A 7,832-nucleotide genomic window follows, 5' to 3' on the forward strand; every position below is an offset into this window, starting at 1 on the left:
GCTAAAATCACTGAATGTACACCAGAACCTGTGGCCTGCTGAATTTGAGCAAGAAATAAACTTGAAATTTGATAGCTCTTGAAATTGAGGGTTGTTTCTACAACAAAACCTGAAATATTCAGACTAACTCATGAATATGAAAATACCATTATATTATTTTCCTATTGCTGCATAACAAATTACTACAATTTAGCAGCATAAATCAGCACACATGCACTATCTCACCATTTCTGTGGCTCAGGTGTCCAGGCACAGCTTAGCCGGGTCCTCTGCTTGGTGTGTCCCAAAGTCTGTAAATGAGGTTTTTTCAGGTTATACCTTCATCTGGAGACTTGACTGGGAAATAATCCACTGGAAAGTTTCTTTGAGTTGTTGGTAGAATTTGTTTCCTTGCGGCGGCATCATTATGGACCCCGACTTAGTGCTGCCTGTTGCCTGAAGTTCTCTCTTGGATCCTTGAGGCTGCACACAATCACTTGAAGATAAACTTCTCCAACAAAATCCCTCACCACAAGGAGAGTCTCTGGCTTCTTTTAAGGGCTTTCACCTGATTGAGTCCTTTGAAGGGCTTTCACCTCATCAAGTCTTTTCTTTAAGGGTTTCCACCTGACTGACTAAGACCATGCAGGAGCTCCATCTCTTGATTAGTTCACAATAAACCTGGACCTTAATTATTTACACAGAATCCCTTTATGTTTGCCATGTTCTATTGATTAATAGTTAATCCCCTGCACTCAATAATACCCAGTTTTGAAGTCCAAAATCCAAAATTATCCTTGACACCTATGAATACTATACCATACTTAATTTTTTCCATTGAGTTTACTAATGAAAACTGTTTAACTTTGTCACTTTTTCTCTATGTTTGATTCTCATTACTGTAATCCGATCCCAGTTACTGAAATATTTAAATTATACTCTGAAAATCTCTAACAGCATTGTATATCTTTACCTAATCATATTTTTGTCTACGTATTTTGTATTTAAATGATTATATTAAGCAGAATTCTAAGATGGTCTTTACGATTCCTGTAAAGATTCTTGTTTTACAAGGCTGGATATGACACTAAACTAAACAGAGCAGAAGCTTGAGGGGCTTGATATTTAAGCTTGAGATTTTCTTTCTTTCTTTCTTTCTTTCTTTCTTTCTTTCTTTCTTTCTTTCTTTCTTTCTTTCTTTCCTTCCTTCCTTCCTTCCTTCCTTCCTTCCTTCCTTCCTTCCTTCCTTCTTTCTTTCTTTCTTTCCTTCTTTCCTTCTTTCTTTTTTCTTCCTTCTTTCTTTCTCTTTCTTTTTCTTTCCTTCTCTCTCTCTCTTCCTTCCTTCCCCCCTCCCTCCTTCCCTTCCTTCCATTTTTCTTTCCTTCCATAACAAAAGATTTGGAAATTGATTATCTGGTATTCAAATGGTTTGACGCACATAGAGTTTTGCAATTACATTGGATTATGGCAAGCCAATAAAGTTCAGAGTCATCAAAGTTCAAGCAAGTAGCATGGAGTGGGCAAAGAGCCAGACTAGCCAATCTTACGTGGGCAAGAATAATGGTTGTCAAGGTAAGATAAATACACAAGCAACTGCAGCATGAAGGATACCTCTATGTGACCTGCTTTTACAAAGTCTGTCGGTTTTCATTAATAACTTCAGAGTATTTTCTAGTGCTCCAGTCCTTATAAGGAGATGTCTTTTCAAGAATATATAACATGTAACTTAATCAAATGTTCACTTATGCCAGACAGCACACACAAAGGACCTTTACTTATGATAATTCTTATTTTCTTTACCTGGACCACAAATGCACCGAAGTAGATTTCTTTACCTGGACCACAAATGCACCGAAGTAGTAATTATTAGTTAATGGCAAACTATAAACATGGCCCATATATGCCCTCTTTTATTTGGACTTATTCTATAGCCCTATGATTCTGCAGTTTTTCTACTCTATTTCAGACAGGGTGGGTAAATTTAATTCTGAGGTGATGGGTTAGCCAGTCAAATGTTTCCAAATTCATAAACTGCATTTTCTAAAATAGCATTTGCCAATGACAAAGCTGATATGTTAATTTCATCTGTCTTCTTTCTGCATCCATGTCTTAATTAGTTCCTAACTCATGAAGAAAAGAGGAGTTTTATACAGGTATCTCTCAAACTCCATATATAACAAATTGCTTTTGATTGCACCTTGGGATATTGGTGCTTATTTTTTAATTAGGGTGGTCATATAATTTACCATCCAAACATGGATGTTTAGAATGAAAGGGAGCATTAGCAATAATTAGCCATCCTCTTTAGTAACTATGGAATACTGCATCAATTAGTTTTGCGGCAGACGTACTACTCCAAGATATAGTGACTTGAAAGAGCTATAATGTATTATCTCATTTTCTGTGGTTTTGCTGGATAGCTTTTCCAGCTTCATCAGTTTTTCTAGTCTGGGAAAACTAGGCTGAATGATGTAAGGTGGGCACACATATGTCTAATAGATGTGGGTAGGCCTCCTATGGGTTGGCATCCCTCTGCTCAAAGTGGTCTCATATTCGCCAGCAGGCTAAGCCCAGGTATCACATGGCAGCCCCAGGTTTCAAATGAAGAGCACAGGAGGACAAATCCCTAAGTATAAACATTTTTCAAGTCTGCTTTCCCAGATCTTATTGGCCAAAACTAGTCATATGAACCAAACCCAGAGTTCATATGGAAAGGGACTATTCGAGGAAATGGATAGGGAAAGACAAAATAAATGAAGACAACTACAAAAACAATCTAGTACCACTATCCTTAATTGCTCTTCTGGAAGTGTATCTGACATATTAGAAGATACAGCCCCATTCTAAATATTAGCTTATTTAACTGAACAGAAGTCTGAATCATTTCCTTTGATTAGAAATAAAACTAAAAGTTTTAGGTTTGTAGTAGTTTCATAGTCATTCAAGAAATGTCACATTTTTGTTTTTAATTAGTCAGATGAATTTTGCCTCCAACCCTACATCCTAACAGACAGAAATTTGAAAACTCGTGATACTTGAATTTTCTCCTTCTGTAACAATGGGCCAAATTATTCAGATTTTACCAAATGCAAATATAATCGGGGTGTCCTCTCCTGGCTCAGTGTGGTTACCACTAAGATAGACAAATGATGTTCCCTGTCATGGTGCCCTCAGGTATACTTACTCTGCTGTTTTCATTCAAGCTGGGGGTAAAGAAAACTGTATGACTTTGGTAACCTTGGCTTATCAACCTACTCTTCTCTCTTAGATGTGCTGGTTGGTCATTTCCTCTGAGATGTTGCTTCCTCCCTTGGAGAGACACCAGAATCAAAGAACCAAATGCTGTTTCTCCTGCAATCATCAAACTTTTTACTCTTTCCAGCTCATCGGAATTTAAAATAAGTTTCTGGCCTGAAGAAAGTCTCCATTCAAACTCTATTCCCTTCAATAGGGTTAAGATTCCCTGGTGGAGGTGGAAATGAGGTCTTTTTTATTTTTTTAATATCTATAAGTTAAATGATTTAATTTAATTAATTTAATTGTGGGAAGAATTTGACATGACATCTGATTTCTTAACAAACTTTTAAGCGTGTAATATATTACTATTGACTATAGGTACACTATACTATAGCAGATTTCTAGAACTTATTCATCTTGCTTCATGGGAACTTTAGCCTGTTGATTAGTCTTCTGGAAACATATATGCCACTCTTTGATTCTATGAATTTGACTATTTTAGATACCTCATATAAGTGGAGTCATGCAGTATTAGTTTTTCTGTGACTGGCTTATTTCACTTAGTGTAATGTTCTCAAGGTTCATCAATGTTGTCTCATAGTGCAGAATTTCCTTCTTTTCTAAGGCTAAATAGTATTCTATTGTATGTATATAACACATTTCCTTTATCCATTCATCTGTCAATGGACATTTGTTTCTACATTTTGACTTTTGTGACTAATGTTGCAATGGTCATAGGAGTGCTAATATCTCTTTAAAATCCTGATTTCAGTTCCTTTGTAAAATTACTTTGAAGTGGGAAGTGGGGATTATTGGATGGTATTGTAGTTTTATTTTTTTAATGTTTATTTATTTTTGAGAGAGACAGACAGACAGAGCATGAGTGGGGAGGGGCAGAGAGCGAGGGATATACATAATCTGAAGTAGGCTCCAGGCTCTGAGCTGTCAGCACAGAGCCCAACGCGGGGCTCAAACCCACAAGCTGTGAGATCATGACCTGAGCTGAAGTCAGATGCTTAACCGACTGAGCCGCCCAGGCATCCCTGTAGTTTTATTTTTAATTAATATTTTTAGGAAACTCCACTCTGCTTTCCATAGTATCTGGGGAATGAAGTCTTAAAGACCTTCTTCTTCTTCTTCTTCTTCTTCTTCTTCTTCTTCTTCTTCTTGTTAATGTTTATTTATTTTTGAAAGAGAGAGAGAGAGAAAGAGAGAGAGAGAGAGCAGGGGAGGGGCATAGAGAGAGAGGGAGACACAGATCCCAAAGCAGGCTCCAGGCTCTGACCTGTCAGCACAGAGCCCGATGCAGGGCTGGAATTCACAAACCACAAGATCATGACCTGGGCCAAAGTCGGATGCTTAACTGACTGAGCCACCCAGGCACCTTTTGAAGACTACCTCAAATTAGATTCTGCTACATCCAAAAAAAAAAAAATCGTTTCCTAATTGCTTGAGAAGAGATAGGGGGAAAGAGGAAAACACAAATGTGTAACTTGAAAAATTATCCAGTTTCATGCTCATATCAAAATGGCCTTTTTATTTATTTTTTAATACTGATTTTTTAAGTTAATTTATTTATTTTGAGAGAGAGGCGGGGAGAGAAAGAATCCCAAGCATGTTCCATGCTGTCAGCACAGCTGATGTGGGACTTGATCCCACAAACCATGAGATCATTCATTACCCAAGCTGAAATCAAGAGTTGGATGCCCAACTGAATGAGCCACCAGGTTCCCCTCAAAATAGCCTTTTTAGAATTTATAAGATAAACTTTTCAACAGTATTTTGAGTAATAGCAGCATCATTGAAAACCATGGACTCCCTCCATGCTTTAAATTTGAATGGCAAAATACGTGGAAGTATAAACTCTTGTACATTTATTTTCCTCTCAAACTCTCATTAATTGGTACAGTATTCAATGTTTTACTGGGAAATAATGCATTGATGAGTAAGTAAAGCTAGAAGAGCCAAGTAAAGAGCATAGTACTGCAGTACTTTTTGGCATGTTCTTAGATTTTTAGGTTTCTAAATGTCATGCTAGGTGTACAAAATAACATTTTTGATTTCTGAGTTGAACTGCTAAGAGAAAATGCTGTGGGATGGAAGAGAAGTAAATAAGCAAAGATAAAAAAAAAGTACGCTTTTAAGGGTTTATAGAGAAGAAAATTTTCAAAAAAAAATTAATAGAAAAGTCGATAGTAAGCCTCCTGTGTGATAAAAAGTGATGGTAAAATAGAGAAAAGAGATTGATTGGCGCCCGTTTACCAGCAGTAAGCCTGGGGGAAGCAGACTACTTCTAGGCACCAACAAATCCAGCAACCTGTCAAGTACTCACTCAACATGGCATCTACTTCCCAGATAACAGAGGATAAGGGCAAAATCACCATTACTTTTGGTATTTGTGCCTTTCAGGACACAAGTAACTCTGAAAATTAAATTAAATTATACACATAACTTTTTGATCTGCACATTTGTTTATTTTAACCTGCATAAAGTGAATCCTGGATTATAAAAGCATTGGATTGTTGTTGTTGTTGCTGTTGTTGTTGTTGTTTTCAATTCTTACAGCTTAGTTCTACATTTCTAATTGTTCTTCTAGTTTAAGCAAATGTGCATACTGGATAGCATTTGTACCCATAAACATTTGTTAAAAGGGAATTGTATTTAATTCCTTTCCCTGAATTTGAATTAATATATTTTTATTACCCCAGAAATATTAGTTTATTCCCTAAATATGACTAGGTGGATACTTGAGTTAACTGCTAAATTAGTAGATGTGGAGATTTCATTTTGAGTGCAATTTTGGAAACTGTCTTACCTTGTTCTCCTAAGAATTTGCCTGGTCTCATGGAAATTTATAAGGACCTCATGTTTTCTTTGATAAGTAAATATTCTATGTTCTTTTTTCTCACCCTTTTTTAAACCTTACTTAGGATAATTCACATAGCATAGCATAACAAACATGGTACTTTTGATTAAGCTTTAGTCAGAGATAGCGACATTCATCATTTAATTATATGTTCAATATTAATTACACTTTTCTTTCTAGAACTTAGCACAATTTAAATCCATTTACCATGTTCCAACATAGCACAGCTATTATTGCTGGAACTTTAATTCTTTTAATATATGTTTTATACCTGTTTAGATAATTTTTTACCATATATTATATTAGTATATTTTAGACATACTTTCAATGTTTATTATTCCTTCTTAAATCCAGAAGTTTTTATCTAGGATCATTCTTCTGATTTAAAAATTCCCTCATTCAAAAATTTGATTTGGTGAATGTTCAAAAATTTTATCTATAAATATGTTTATGTCACCTTCATTTTTGAAAACTATTTTACGGGCATACAATTTTAAGATGGCAGTTCTTGTTCTTCTCATTCAACAGTTTGAAAATACCAGCCTACTGTCTTTGAGCTTATACTGCTTTTGTTAAGAAGTTAGTTGTGAATCAAATGATCATTCCTTTGGAAGTACTCATTGATTTGGTGGTAAATAATACACAATTTACTATTAAGATTTTCCCTTTGTCATGTTTTTTAACAGTATTCTTATGATGTGTCTATATATGGTTTTGTTTTTCATTCTTTCTTTTTTATATATCTGATTTGGGTTTTTTAGAACTTAGATCTGTAGCTTAATGACTTGTTGGTTTTAGAAAACTTTCGGTTACTTTCTTGTCAGATACTTCTGCACCGTTCATTTTCTCCTTTTCCTGTGGGTACCTATTACATATATATTAGACATTCTCACTATAGAAATATGTATATACACACACACAATGTACTTAGCCATACTGAGGGCCTATAAGTGGGACTGTGATACCCCAGTAGGATGGAAATAGGGAAAGCTGCCATGTGATCAGAAATATTAAGAGTTCGGTGCTCGCTTCAGCTGCACATATACTACAATTGGAATGATATAAAGAAGATTAGCACGGCCCCTGTGCAAGGATGACACGCAAATTCGTGAAGTGTTCCGTATTAAAAAAAAAAAAAAAAGAAATATTAAGAGTTGGGAAAGCCAAGGACACTAGTCACTAATACTGTTTTCTTAGTCATGTTGGATAATGGTCATCATCAAATCTCCAATAAGGATAAACTGGGAGTGGATATCTCTTAAAATGTTTTTATTTTAGATTCAGATACAAATCCTTTTGTCATTTTCACTAAATCTGGGATTTTAATGCTTCAATAGGATGAATTTTTGTTCCTTAAAATTATGTTATTTATGTCACTCAAAATTGTTATTCTCATGGGTAAGAATAGGCAAACTTCCTCACAAAATGCTGTCTTTATAGGGTAATTTTAACTAAGCTATATATTGCATTATTTACTTGAACACAACTATATGATGATTAACAACAAAACATTCCATTTAATTTAATAAAAGCTTGTTGGAATTATTATCATATTGTGCATATATTAAATATTTAAATATTTAATATTTGTATATATACATTGTGTGTTAATATTAAAATACATAAATTACAAGGTATGCCTTTATATGAAGTACATTTTATTTGATCGATAATAATGCTATGGAGGTAACAACTTATTACAGATATGTGAATCTCAGCAGGGGGTAGGGTCTGGTGTCACTAAAAAACA

The 7,832-nt window shown here is 35.0% G+C and overlaps 1 non-coding gene across 1 annotated transcript; it reads left to right on the forward strand.

Annotated features, from left to right (window-relative positions):
* The first annotated feature begins 7,103 nt into the window (after positions 1–7,103).
* LOC123592269 lies at positions 7,104–7,210 on the forward strand. The gene has a single exon (XR_006709667.1). It is a non-coding gene; the product is annotated as a U6 spliceosomal RNA (small nuclear RNA).
* The last annotated feature ends 622 nt before the right edge of the window (positions 7,211–7,832 follow it).

The sequence above is a fragment of the Leopardus geoffroyi genome, chromosome B4 (genome assembly GCF_018350155.1).
Source record: "Leopardus geoffroyi isolate Oge1 chromosome B4, O.geoffroyi_Oge1_pat1.0, whole genome shotgun sequence".
Classification (NCBI taxonomy): domain Eukaryota; kingdom Metazoa; phylum Chordata; class Mammalia; order Carnivora; family Felidae; genus Leopardus; species Leopardus geoffroyi.